This window comes from Rhinoderma darwinii, chromosome 4 (assembly GCF_050947455.1).
Source record: "Rhinoderma darwinii isolate aRhiDar2 chromosome 4, aRhiDar2.hap1, whole genome shotgun sequence".
Lineage (NCBI taxonomy): Eukaryota > Metazoa > Chordata > Amphibia > Anura > Rhinodermatidae > Rhinoderma > Rhinoderma darwinii.
In genome coordinates, this window is record NC_134690.1 from 68840300 (window position 1) to 68855545 (window position 15246).

Genomic DNA, 15246 nt, shown 5'->3' on the forward strand with positions numbered 1-15246 from the left:
CATTTATTTCCAGAAAAAGCCGAACAGACATGAAGCGGCTGAGCGCTCACACGAGCGCTTCAGCTGCTTCGTTCTAGCGATTGGTGGAGGTCTTGGTGCTCGGACCCCCACCAATCCAAACTTCTGACATATCACTATGACATGTCAGGTTTGTCAAATGTTTAGGTACACTTTAAATGGGTTTCCAAAGGAGCACAGCATTTGAAAACGTATTGGTGGCTCCTACTCGGGCAACCTCAGACTTCTGACCTCCCAATTGTACGTTGTGGGCTATGTTGGCGCTTCCAAGATCATCGTCATCATTATTATTCTGAACATCAAGTACTAATTCTATACAAAAATACTGGTTTTCCTCGAAGCCAATGCTGCTCTAGGGTGAGCAGTAGATATAACATTTTCTGTCATCTGGGAACAATTGAAAGTGAATGACATCACTGCTGTAGAAAGTGCGGAATGTGGAATCTGCTTGGCTGTGACTGACATCATCAGAGTCAATATGCAAACTGCCTCCTGACAGAGCTCATAACATTGTTGTGTTTGCTTTGGAAAACCGTGAAGAATGAAACAATCGCTGCTGACAGGCTGCAACATGCTCAACCGCCAAAATGGATCATGGAAAAGTTTATGCTTCTCTGAAGAGACTTTCCAACACCGCCTGTTCATAGTTCTGTTTTATAAGACACATGGGGTCATGTCTGAGACCAAAACTCTGGTGTTGTCCATGGCGACCAACCCGAGGTTTGCAATTAAATCATGTAATGTGTAGCTTCTCTGGGGCCACCCTTAATATTCAGTGTTTTAGGGAATTTCTTGTAGAGCAGCTGGTAGGTTAGAGGAGCCCATTCGCCTAATACATCCGTCTGTAAAAGGCCGCTGACGATCTGTAGTCGGAGATGACACGTGGTGTCACAGGAGCTCAAATAAAGTATCAACTTCTGTCCTATAAAGCGCAGGAAAACTTTGACGTTTTCTTTGAAAATCTGATGACCTTACAGTTATGTCCGCCCATAATTTTTCTTGAATTTTGTTAAGTTATACAATTCGTCATGATACGAATTTTAAAGTCTTCTATAACATACGTTTTTTTTTATTGGTTGATGCTAGATTATATTTAACATGGAAGTTGGCATCTGTTTCAGCCATCCAATAAAAAAAACGTAAAGGGGTTTTCCCAGAATCCTAAACTATCACCTATCCGCTGGGACCCCCACCGATCCTGAGAACGGGAGTGCTGAACCCCCAGATCCTCCCCACTGCATCCCCCACAGTAAAGAGGAGCTTGAATGGAGCAAAGGTCGAGTATGCGCCCGTCTGAGAATGACAAACGGCCGAGTACTGTACTCTGCTGCTTCCGTCATTCCCGTAGACTTTGAATGGAGCGAAAGTGCGTATGCTCGACTGCTGTAGCATTCAATGTCTTGCGCACTGTGATCGAGCAGTGAGAAGGTACGTGGGTTCGGGGCCCCCGTCCTCACATGGTGGGGATCCCAGAGATCAGAACATTATCAACTATTCTGTGCATAGGTGATTTATGATTTTGGGAGGGAGTCTATAGGCAAAGGATCCGTCAGAGGTAGATGATGATTTTTCTTTTGGAAAGTGGCAAGAAAAGTAAAAATGTGCATGTTTTAGCTCCACTATAGCATGTGCTAAAATTTATTTATTTTTTTTTAATTTTATTTTATTTTTTTATTAACACTGCAGGTCCTACCGGTAGTTTCCAACACATCCCACAGGTTCTCCGCTGTCATCAGAGATTATTTTAGCTTTTTTTTTTTTTTTTTTTTTTTCCAGACCTCTTACATGTTGACGGATTAAGGTCAGACCTTGTTGACACGTCTCAAGTGTGTTTGTCATGAATATATTTTCTGGTGATTTGCTAGAGGACTTGTAATAAACTCTGCTCTTTGTCAGAGTCACTTCTCTCCATGGTTGGGGACAGCCTGGTTCATGAATTTAACACTTACCTAGTTCCCATTTCATCATGTGCCAGTTGGCTCTGGCATTGAAATGTGCGGCATGGGGGGGGGGGGGGTAATGGGGGTCGATTTGATAAAGCCATTTTATTTACATGAGGCTTTGCTCTCTCAGGATTCCAGATATAATGTGAATACAAGTGCAAAGATGACGGAGGTCCTCGTAATGCATATGTATCGCTGCATAGATAGTCAAGATGGCCACACCAGACTATTGTAAAGGTCGGTGACCAGCAAAAGTTTGTTTAGCTATTTCACAATAGTGAATGGCATATACATTTTAAGGTCCCCCTGCACGCAGGTTCGATTTGCTGCAGAAAACTCCACAGAAAATCCGACCCAGGTACCGCGGGGAATTTCGGATAAAAGTCTGCATCAAATCGTGCTTGATTCGATGTGGACTTTCGGGCAGATTTCCTACTGCAGACACCAGATAATGGGAGGAAAAACTTACCTCTCCTTGGTCTCCCACAGCGACGCGTCACTCGTCCCAGTGCTGGTGTCTGTGCTGACACCGACTGGGATGATGTTTTCCCCCCATGTAACTGTTGCAGCGGTCATTTGGAATAAAACGTCATCCCAGGAGGCGGGCAGCATGAACACTAGCCTTAGGCCTTATTCACACGGACGTGTCTGTTTTGCGCACGCAAAAAAAGGGGCGTTTTGCACGCGCAAAAGGTCTGTGTGTCATCAGCATATGGTGCGCGGCTACGTGATTTTCGTGCAGCCGGCATCATTATGCCACTGTTTTAATGTTTACAAACAGAAAAGCACGTAGTGCTTTTCTGTTTTCATTCATGCTCTTTACTACTGTTGCGCGAATCATGCGCGGCACACGGAAATGCTTCCGTGTGCTGTGCGAGATTTGCACGCACCTATTGACTTCAATGGGTGCATGCTGCGCGAAACACGGGCAAGTATAGGACATGTCGCGAGTTTTACGCAGCGCACATACGCTGCATGAAATTCACTGACAGTCTGAACAGCCCCATTCACTAACATAGGTCCGTGCGATGCGCGGGAAAATCACGCACGTAGCACGGACGTATAACACGTTCGTGTGAATAAGGCCTTCGGTGGACTGATGCGTCGCTATGGGAACGAGTTTTTTTCGTTTTTTTTTTTTTTGTTTTCTGTGAATTCGCAGCATTTATGCAGCAAAAACCGCAAGACCTTTTTTTGTTGGGGCCCCCCCCAACAAAAAAAGGTCTTGCGGTTTTTGCTTGAATTTAGAAGGGTAATGTCTGCAACAAATATGTTGCAGCATAAATGAACAATCTGTGGTTTCAAAAATCTATGCCGCAGGTCAATTTCTACGGTAACACTAATTTTTCGGTAACGCTCTACAGACACGGGGGCTGAACTAGACATGACTTCAGGCAGAAGTTATTGTGTTTTACTTGCCTGTAATAATTGTGTAATGCAAATGTGTGTTTCTTTGTTTTGTGAACTCATTTGTGTGTTTCTTTGCTATTCCTTTAGGATTTCTATTGAGTTCTTTTTGTGAAACAACATCCTTAACGCTCACTGGAAAAAATGACCTGTGCAGAGCAACAATGCGGCTATTGTGTGACTGCAGCACTTCACTGACCAGGTCTGTACATGATATCATTGTGATCCTTTCATAATTCATTCCTTAGTTTGTTGTATTAATTGAGCGTTGTAGCATAATCCGAAAGCTGATCATCAATAATATGAAAATTAGTAATTGCTGATTTACAAGAGGAATGGTAATGACGACCATTTCCAGGATGAATAACAGAGGAATGGCACAATTCAGGATTTTAAGAAAAATGCTCCAGAATTACTTTTTTTATAAAGACTGCAAGAATTTACTAAAAACAAACGTATCAGGAAAGGTGGCAGGTCCCAACACCTCATTGATGGGCTTTAAATGGACAGTAACTTTTCAAACAACTTAAAGGGAATGTATTGCCATCAAAACATGTTTTTTTGTTGTTGTTTTTTTTAGTTAAACAATTAGTGTATAGGTGATTAAACATTGTTCTAATTTTTTATTTTTTTTTCACGAGTCAGGAAATATTATAAATTGGATTAAATTGGATTCTAATTTATAATATTTCCCATTGCTGGTCACTAGATGGAGCCATTCCCAAAATTGCAGCATTGCATGTGGTAAAGCAACCACATTGCTTTATGCTGCAAAATTGGGTAAAAAGCCCTCGCTCTAGTGAGCTCTCAGCATTCCCCCCTCCTTTATCCTGGCTAGTGCCGGGAGAAACGAGGGGATTGAACGGTCTAACCTCCTACACTGTGTGTCGCCATTTTTTGAGCTAACACACAGTGTAGAAGGTTTACATACAGTAGTAAACACACACTGAACACAAACATACATAGAAATCCCTTACCTGCTCCAGTCGCCGCCGCTCCCTCCGGTCCATCCGCTCCGTCTGCTGCCGCTGCTCCATGTGCACAAGTCCGGAAGCCGCGACCGGAAGTAGTAATCTTACTGTCCGGCCGCGACTTCCGGTCCACAGGAAAATGGCGCCGGACGGCGCGCATTTCAAATTGAACTGTGTGGGAGCGGCGCATGCGCCGTTCCCACACAGCGGCGTACATGTTAGTGGATGGAACGGGCCCCGTTCGCAGTCCCTATGGGACTGGAGCTGCCGTATTCCATGTCTGTATGTGTCGTTAATCGACACATACAGAAATGGAAAAAAAAATGGCAGCCCCCATAGGGAAGAAAAAGTGTAAAAATAAGAAAAAGTAACACACAAACACACAAATTAATCCAAACGTTTTTAATAAAGCACTAACATCTTTAACATATAAAAAAAAAAATTGTGGTGACACTGTTCCTTTAAGCCAATCTAATAGTATACCTGATATACACAGTGGAGTCACATTATTATGACCACCTCCTACTTTCGATGTCGGCAGCGCGTAGCCCATGAAGGAAGCAATGTGTCGTGGGCTGACTTGGTGGGAATATAAGGTGTGTGATAGGCTGTTTGAACATACATCACTCGCTATTGCCATGGGTAAAAGGGGCGATTTATCAGAGTTGCAAAAAGGGATGATTATTGGCTTTCGGGCCAAGGGTGGCGGTATTTCTCAAACAGCGCAGTTTGTGAACTGTTCGCGTTCTGCTGTGGTTAAAGTGCATCGTGAGTGGGCAAATGACACCATTGGGAATAACCTACGTGGAAACTGCGGAGCACCACGTACCATTGATGTGAGAGGTGAACGTCGGTTACGAAGGTGTTCGAGCGCCGAATGACACGCTACATACAGTGGAGCCGCTCACCATGAAAAGCAACCAGGGGGCTACCAGAAGTTTGTCTAAAACAGTTCGGCGAACCCAACTGCGTATGGGGCTCCGAAGCAGCCGGATGGTCACTGCTCCTATACTAACAAAGGTGCATAAAAAAAAAGGCTTCAATTTGCACGGTAGTATCGGTATTGGACCACCGATGATTGGCATAGGGTTGCCTTCTCAGATGAATCACGTTCTCTGCTTTATCGAATGGATGTACGTTGGCGTGTTATGCAAGAAACATCAGAAAACAAACTTCCTGCAACCATTACTGGAGGAACACAAGCTGGTGGCAGCAGCGTTATGGTCTGGGGAATTTTTTTCATGCTATTCTCTGGGCCCACTCATCCATGTGGACCGATTTGAATATGAATCCATTGTTGCAGATCACGTCCACCTGTACATACCGTTTTCAGTATATGACAGTATTCCCGTGAGGAGGCAGGGACACCTAGCGTCATACATAACTATGATGGTAGGAGCCCGGCTCTCTGACCTATATTCGGTCCGGGAAATGCGGCCGACATGCGGTCCATATATCACAGACCGAACACAGCTGTGTGCATGAGGCCTTAGAGACACAAGCACAGATGCTGCTTCCCATAGAAGTCCATATACCAATGTACTATTATTTAACTCTCCAGGTGAACGGAACGGAAAAAAAATAATTGTTTTTTCTTGGTCACCTTAGCGCTCCAAAAAGATGAAGTAAGTGATCAAAAAAATGGTAGCCATACAAACTTTAGCTCATCCCACAAAAAAATAAGCCCTCACACCAATTAATCCATGGAAAAATAAGTTATGCCTCAGAATGTGGTGCAACAAAACATGAAATTTTTTTAACAAATAGTTTTTTCTTTGTAAAAGTAGTAAAAAAAATAATTTATATATATATATGTAACACCATAACCGTATTGAGCCGCAGAATAAAGTTCAGCTGTCATTTGTACCGCATGCTGAAAGCCGTAAAAAAACAAAACTCAAAAATCAATGGATGAATTGAGGTTTTTTCCATTTCCACCCCACAAAGATTTTTTTTCCCATTTCCCAGTACATTTAGATGGTACTTTAAATAGTGCCAATATAAACTACAACCCCCGCCCGCAAAGACTAAGCCCTCACACCACTATATTGATGGTAAAATAAAAAGTTATGGTGGGGAGTGAAACTAAAACGTAAAAATGAAAAATGTCTGTCTTTAAAGTGTTAAAGGAGCTTTCCCCCAACAACCATTGCAGTTCTGACAGGGGTTGTCTAACTTTTCCAGTCCCTTAAGAGGGTAAATCTGCCACCTTATGCAATGATTCATCCCCAGACCTAGGCAGATTTGATGTGCCGGGCTCTTGGAGCCCCTGGGGAGCCGTATTAGTTGCCCTTTTGCTTGTCATCCACATTTCCCGGAAAAAATGGCAAATGACTTTAAGATTGACGTAAACTTTGTAGCTTTCATGAGTTTTCATTCTGACCGATGAAGCCGCTGGTGTGAGCACAAATCTGAGGACAAATACTGTATATATGAAGCCACATCGTATAACGAACATTACATTGTAACGGAAACTGCCGGGCTGCTGGCACAGGGATGATAGAAATCACTGCCAGCGCTCATGTTACAGGAACCGTTATACTTCCTGTTGTGCGCAGACAAATGTAGCCTGCAGTGCCAAGCCTAGTACAGAGGAAAACGTATTGTGCACGTGGTCTCTGGTGAGCAATGCTGGCCCTGATGGGAGTTGTGCTTCCTGGAGAAATATGTGCATAAAGCCTGCTTCAGGGTTAGGTGAACTTCCCACCTGTAGATTTAATCTTGCCAGAGCCCAATCACTTCTTATAGATCAGACAACACATTGCTCATACATAAGATGAGGCTTGTAGCCCAAACTAATGATTTATAGGGGGTTGTCAGGCAATCATCTTGTGTATCGGAGTGGTGTCAAACTGCGGTACCCCACTCTTGGGCCTCATGCACACGACCTTGCACTAATTTCTATGAACCTGGAAACCACGGTCGTGTGCATGGGGTGAATTGCGGCCGCAAAAAATACGTTTGTGTGCATGGGGCCTTGGACTGGGGAAAATGGCAGTTGGCTGGGAGGGGTTTTACTAAACAAGTTTATATAAGGCTCTGTTCACATTTGCATTATAGTCTGTCTGTCGGGGCTTCCATTATTTTTGATGGGAAGAATAGGTCAGTCTTCAGTGCTATTCTTGCCGTCCAAAATACCCAAACCCTGTCTAACTCGACTGACCCCATTATAAGTGAATGTGATCTGTAAGGTTTCCATGGGATGCAACATAGCTGTTGTGTCCATTATGAATAGAAGTCCTAACATTATAGTGAACAGAGCCGAATGCTTCAATGTAGTTCAAATACAAAATCGCATTTCTTGACTGCACACTGCAGGCATCGGGTGCCAACTTCACCGATTTTTTTTGCTTTCTGTCAACTCTGTAGTCCTTTTAATTTGGATGTAGATGTAAGTACAATTAAGGCTCCGACTAGGAAATACTATCACAATTTTCGTAAATTCTTTGTTTGGTTGTCTAAGGCCTTGAGCATGCCCAATTTGTCCACAAAAAATAAAAATTTTCATCCATATGAATGTCCGTGTTCACTCCTGTACACATGCACCGTTGGAAAAAACTTTGTTTTGAATAGCCTCAAATTGACGTGTATGAGTCAGAGTGCTGTCCGTTGTTGAAACGGACAGCGCACTGATGAGAAATACGTTTGTGTGAATAATGCCTTAGTTATAGGAATTTATGTTTTTCTTGGTCATTATTGATTAAACACTGAACGGAGGAGTAAACTTCTTTTTTTTTTTTTTTTTTTTTTTTTTTTGAGAGCACAAACATTTTTTGCATTGGTAACAATGATTTGTTTTTCTACAAGAAAGATCATTCCTGTGCTTGCCGATGTCTTGCAATGTTTCCCCCCTTTGTTGATCAGGGTCCTGATCTTTGTTCATCCCGATGTCAATCTATCTTTAGGAAAGACATCTTTTGTCCTGGCCTTTTCCCTTTTTTTATTTTATTTTTTTCCTTGGGAGAAAAACTATTCTGTGGACTTTAATGCACAGAGAGGAGAAAAGGAGAATACACGCCTATATGTAAAACGTAACTTTATTGACATTAACATATGGTATATTTAAAATGTATAAAACAGATGCACACAAAGGACTAAAGGACACTGTTCCAATAACAGTAGAAAAAAGACACAATGTTCAGACTATGTAAAGATCATGCCGGAGAGCAAGGAAAGTCAATGCTTAAAGTGGAATTACAGCCATATGGTAACATGCATAGCACTAGTATTCAGCTCTAAAAAAGAGAGTCAAAGGCAAAACAGTGTGCACAGATAAACTAGTAGTTAGACACAGTAACCATGAAGTGGCTTACAAGGCTGAGCTCAGAAAATAAACTCTAAAAAGGTGTATAGGAAATTAGCTAAGGACAAATCTCTTACCCATAAACGGCTATAGATGCAGTCTGACAGTGTGCACTGGACCCCAACGCGCGTTTCGCACTTTGCTTCCTCAAGTGAAAACATGATTACAGTACGGGACAGTTGTCCTGCAGCGAGGCAGGGACTCCTAGCATCGTACATAAGTATGATGCTAGGAGCCCGGCTCCCTGCACTGTGTTCGGTCCGGTACTTGCGGCCGAAATACGTCCGTCAATTACGGACGTAATTAGTGTGTGTGCACATACCCTTAGAAGATAAAGTTGAGCAATGTCCATAAGATAAATGTTGGCAGTAGTTATTATATGCAAGTTTGACTCTATGGAGTCGAGCAGCTGCCCGGTAAAGTACCTCTGGCGCATTCAGTTCAGGGGGTCAATGTGTCAAGAAGTCTCAATTAGACCCTATTAGGGCATATGAATGGTTAATAGTGAGAAGGGACCCCTCCACTAGCTATGGTGGACTCGGATGCCATGTTATATAACATTTACCTTGCATCCAAAGGGATCCCAAACAACCAATTACTTCTCCCCCATTCCCCAACCTAATTTTTTTGCCTGATATTACAATTGGCCCATGTAAGGTGACTATACCGCGCTCATCAGCCCTCAAAGGATATTTGCAACACGCGAATTACACGTTAAAACAATGTAATTCTTCCTTTTTTTTTTCTCATGGCACAGCAGCAGTTCAGAACCTTGCCAGATGTCGTTATAAACGAGATATTTGGCCGTCTATCACCGGTTTAGGCCCCATGCACACGACCGTGCCCGTAATCACAAAGTATGGGAGCACGGCCCGTAAAATAGGAAAAGTAGGACATGCTCCATAATTCCTGGCACGGACACCTATCCGTAGCGATACAGAAAGGTGTCCGCGGCCAATAGAACCGCAATTACGGAGATTTTTAACGCTCGTGTGCATGGGCCTTACCGTTATTTTTTTATGAAGCATCTGCTAAAGATTTAAATGAGACATCGGTGTAATGTATGCATGCAACCCTAAGCTTTTTCACATACAGCAATCAATGGGGGAGGAGAAAAGGCAGCAGGGAATTGAAGGTATTTTTAAAATTTTAATTAAATTTCCGTAGTGAACAATTTGTTGCGTCTGATAAATAAAGCAGATTCCATAGTTATCACGATGATTCCGCATTGTATTGTATTATACTGCTGGAAGACACATCTCTCACCCACACCAGGGGGTGGTCCCCTGGAATATTTTTCCTCACTGCATGTGGCCCCTTGTGTTTCTAAGCTTTAAAAAGCTGTTTTGCTTCTCTTTTTCTTGGTTACCAATGCAATTAAATTCACACGAGTACCAGCACAGAGCTGAATAGGAAGATGGTGCAATGTCTTGACATGCTGGGGCGAAGTGGGGCGAGATCAGCATTAGAACTACAAGACTTCCAGCTTTTGTAGTCAGATCATATATCAGCCATTGTGGTCTCCGTTCTCCTGAAACATCTCATTGCAGACGCTCGGTTTAGTGGTCATGGCCGTTTGGTAGTAAAATGAACCGCCGCTGAGAAGGCAAGTCTGCACAATGTACTGGGCTGCAGCTATTGACTGCCTGCATGTGCTTTCCGATGGAGCAGTATAAACCCCCGGGTAGTTATGATAGTGTATATGATGCCAGCTGATGTATGTTCACTGGCATACCATCAAAAGGCAGACGGTGGAGGCACAGGTTTGTGCCAAAGCATCGCTGGTTACTCCCGGCACAATTATCTGAATCATACGTGAAAAGGCATAGACAAAAAACAACCTACGGTGTATTTTAAGATACATGGAAGCTCCTTCTTAACATCCACTCATCTGAATTTCTATGTCAAAAAGTAATCATTATAATAGATCATCTCTGTTTCTGGTTTAGTTATTGTACAGAAGCCTGAGCTTTTATAAAAATGAAAACTACTTTTGTTGTGTGGAAGTGCAGGGGGTGCTCGAAATAAGGCAGTGACTATCCACAGACTGTCAGATGATCGTATATACATTGTAGCCTATTACTTGCCGGTGAGTCGTTGTATAGCGGCGCAGCTACATCCAAACCAATGGCCACTTGTCCACCAACTCTAGCAAAATTAGAATAACACCGCACGCCACAACAACTGAAAGTCGGGCCATGTGCACGTTCCCGCAAAGTGTGAATCGATTCCTTGACTGGAGATAGATAGAAATAGATGTAGACCAAGGCAACAGCACCAGGACTTCAAGTCAATAGAGAGGTGTTGGTTTTATTCACCAAAAAGTAAACTGTTTCTGTTCACATCTCTTGAGAAATGGGCATGATCGTTACCCTTGTTAGTGAAGCATGTCTCTATATACTCTAACACTGTCCAATGCGGACTGTCTGTACATAGACACATGCCCCATTAAGAAGGGGAATGCTTATGCACAGTTGTTAATTTATTTATACATTACCAAGAGGAATAACAGAGGTACGGCACAATGCAAAGTTCTAATACAAATGGTGTGCAAGCTTTATTTCATGGGTAATGCCAGTATTTAATAGACCTGTCAGTAGAGCTCTTTATATTGCCAGCATATTTCCTGTGTTGCCTTTCTTTGTGTTAATAATAATGTCACTTTTTTATTTTCTTGACTTTTTAAATGTGAACTGAACCTTTACTCCGGATACCCACATTGTTTTTAACTGCAGTCACCTGGAAAATGTTGATTTGCCCTTGGAAAAGTGGATTACTGTATTTTGTGCCAATTAAAAATAACATGCCTAATTAAACATGCGGACTTGTACCTGGAAATGGATAATTAAATCTAGCACTGGTTAATTTTCACCCATAAACTTAGCCTCTCGCTGGCAGAGCGTTCACTGTTCACTAGGTGCATAACAACAATTTATTTTTCCAAAGTTCTTGAGAATGACCCTTGTCTGTGCGCTGGCAGCCATGTACCTCGTGTTTTGTGAGTATCCTTACAAATGTGCAAAGTCAGGATGGTACTGCTTCTCCTGCTGCAAAACATTTTGATTTGCTTACTACACCATACGGGGGCGACATGTGGGTCTGCTTATTTGTGCACACTAGGCCTTGCAGAGTGGTGCCCAGCATGAGCCTCCTAAGATTTTTTACAGGTTGCCTTTAGTCAGATGGCGTCCAGAAGATAACGTAGCTGCTAACCAAGAACACCACACTGTTGTTACGATAGCCTTCATGTTCAGTCTGCCTCTGAGAAGGAGCTTGACCGCTTCCAACTCCATGCATGCAGAACCTGGCAAAACCTGGGCACCAGGGCCAATTTTTGTAGTCACCATGACCATTTAGCATGGCCTAAAATACTTGGTCCTGCCCTAATATACTTGTTGACCATTTTAACAGGACTATGTATTGGGATGAGTGGCCCAACAAAGTTTACAGGCTCATAATACACTATAAGGGTGGGAACACACACAGCGTGATCAGGGCGGATACGCTGCGTCAAGCAGCACAGCGTATCTGCCCTGAACCCCACAGGGAATGCTGTCCGAAAAGCCGCACCGTATCGTGGTGCGTTTTTTCTGTTCTGAATTTTCGCTCAGGAAAGCAGCGCCGGAAAAAAACAAAACGGTCATACTTACCCCCTCTCCCTCTCTTCTGTGCGTAGGTCAACCTCCCGGGATGATGTTGCAGGCCATGTGACCGCTGCATTCTGTGATTGGCTGCAGCGGTCACATGAGATGAAACTTCATACCAAGAGGCCGGGCTGGAGAATCGGGGTACTCTGGGTAAGTATAACTCCTTTTTATTTTATTTTTCTTACTTGCGATTTGTGCTGCGGAATCGCTGTGATTCCGCCGCAAATGTCGCAAATCACACCACTTTGTTGCAGGTTTAAGCACCTCATTGAATTCAATGGGAAAACCTGCAACAAAAGAACAGCGATTCCTCAGTATTAATTGAAATGCTGCGGCTGAAAAAAACGCACCGCAGGTTAACTTATGTGCGTTTTTTTTTTTTCGGGGTTTGTTTTCCGCTCTGTTGGGCTGAGACTTGTTAAAATCGCACACACACTTCTGTTACTGTAGTACGCTGCGGATTTTCCGCAATGAAATCCGTTGCGGGTAATCCGCAGTGTTTGCGCTTAGTGTGTTCCTACCGTGAGTGTATAGTTAGGCCTCATGCACACGGGCGTATTTGTAATCCAATTTGGAAATATCGCCCTTAGAATACTATGGGATCACAGGCGCCACTTATATAATAAACCAAAAAAACATAATAATAAAGACACAAGATGATTTGGAATAAATAAGGCTGCAGTGTTTATTAAGGGTTACCAATTCACAAACCATATACCTTAAATAGCAAAGGGCTTAGTCAGAGGTCTCAAGCCAAATTGCCCAATTCAAATTTTCAGTATTCATAGACCGTCCACCCATATTTAAACGGGCGACAACTAACTAAATACAGTGACTTGTAAGGAAGGGAGGGTGAGGTGCCGCTCCGGATCCTTTTCTAGCCAGACTGACACCTCTTCAGCCAAAGCTCAGCTTTTTATAGAAGAAAACCTTCCCGCCAAAACTGGTGCTGGCCTATCCGGGTGAGCCACAGCTTGCCTCGTGCAGATTCCAGAAGAATCCAGCGTTCTACCCTAGTAACAGCCTAGGCCAATAAGCTCAGAATGGTAAGTACCGAAAAAAAAAAACGTCGGGGGGTGGGGGTAGAGGGATAAACAGTAGCATACCACTTAAATAATAAGGTGCTGTGATCCCATGCGGCCCCTAGACTTGAGGCCCCGTTGCCTTACGTACTGTTGCAATTTTAGGCACACAGGTTGTTTTTTTTTCTCACAGATTGTAGCACGCTGTATTATGGAGATATTGCTTCTAGGGTAGAATACAGTGTCTCACAGAGCTACCACACAGCAGCGCACAATCTGTGTAGCGGACTCGTCTGTGCATTGCTACAATGCAGTGGGCATGAGTCCTTTGTGTGGTAAAATGTGTAAATTGTAACACGGACAGACCCTATAACAATGTGTATGAGCTTGGCTTCTCATCTCTACAGTTGAAGGTCTTTCACTCCTTATGTATATTATGTTGACCATAGAAATGATTCACAAGTTCAAGGTAGTTTTTTTTTTTTTTTTTGTTTTTTTGTTTTTTATTGTGCATTTTGCAAAATGAAAATAACACGATGATTGTTGCTCCGTTTAGAATAAGGAAATGTTATTATATTGGGAGGCGAACGGCACAGATATTCAGTAAGACTATCTATACCAGACTATGCCAGCTATGCTCACATGACTGGTTACTTTTTCAAATATAGACCACGATAGTAGCGAGACATATGTCATGAGTATTATGCTGCCACTTAACCATGGAGTTATTTGGAGATAAGTAGGTGTCATGACCATTGTGTAACTGAGCCACCTCCCAGATAGCTGCAATACTCTATTTATGCCTTCCCTTGCCACTTCACCAACCAATAGATAGTAATAGCCGTTTTGCCCTCAGGGCCGTTTTGATGAGTACATAGGCTAATTTGGTGGCACATACCTGGTTAAACGTCATCCATTGTTCAATGTATTAGGGTCCGAGGACTGTTGACGCTACAAGGTTAAGTCACAAGGATGGTCTAGAAACCAAAGCAAGAAAATTCATGCCTTGTTATAAGCTTTTTGGAAGATGCCCTTGAAATGAGGGAACAGAACTTTTTTTTTAGGGGTAAGTGTGCTCAGTAATGATATTCAGATACATGGTTTCTGCCTAGTGTCCTGAAACTATGCCCCAGATCATGGCACCGCCAGTTCTGACCACCCCCCTGTTGATCAGAGACTTGGACTCCTCAGACCAAGCGATGAGTTTTTAGTCTTCAGTAGTCCACTGTTGACTTCTGAGGCCATGTTTTTGGCTGACTAGGTGTGGTCTTCTGCCATGAAAGTTCATCCACGTCAACATTCTTTGAGACACTTTTGTACGGCTGTCTTTTAGATTTTCCTTTTTTTTTTTTGTTTTTTTTGTTTTTTTTGTTTTATCTCCCGTCTTAGAATTTACTAACTGATCCAGCTGCAAGAAAAGGGCATAACACTATGGCGACATGTGTTTTTCCTCTTGTAACTGATGTCGGGGAGTGACCTCTGACTTGCTATACAGCATTGAGTTACTATGGCTATGGTTGATGCTGAGGACGAGTTGTTGTTTTTTTCCCACACAAGTGCTGAACGTTCAATGTGAGAGTAGAGGAAAGCTGTAGTGTTTACGAGAAAAGCCAAGATATTTCTTGAAGTCAGTCAAACTTCTATCAGTTCTATGTAGCCTGAGATATCCACCACCCACGGAGTATGATGTTGGTGTTATAAACAGTTTACATCGTTCTATGTATAATATGGAAGAGAGAAACTACAAGGCAGACTTTTACAGAAATACAAAATGCATGTTGGTCACTGGGGCTTTATTAGGCTCTGTTTACACCTGAGTCAAGGTTTCCGTTTTATAATGAAAACCATGATACAGTACTGGTACCGCCGTATTACTAATATCACCAGCCCAGACGGACCCCATTGACTGACTTCTAATGGTTCCTTGGGGAGCTG

The 15246-nt window shown here is 42.9% G+C and overlaps 1 long non-coding RNA gene across 1 annotated transcript in view; it reads left to right on the forward strand.

Annotated features, from left to right (window-relative positions):
• The window catches only part of LOC142759221 (uncharacterized), a 91194-nt gene that overhangs the window by 44373 nt on the left and 31575 nt on the right, over window positions 1-15246 (forward strand). Inside the window, exon 2 of the long non-coding RNA XR_012883107.1 lies at window positions 3459-3570. This is a non-coding gene — a long non-coding RNA (uncharacterized LOC142759221). The remainder of the gene's footprint in view (window positions 1-3458; window positions 3571-15246) is intronic.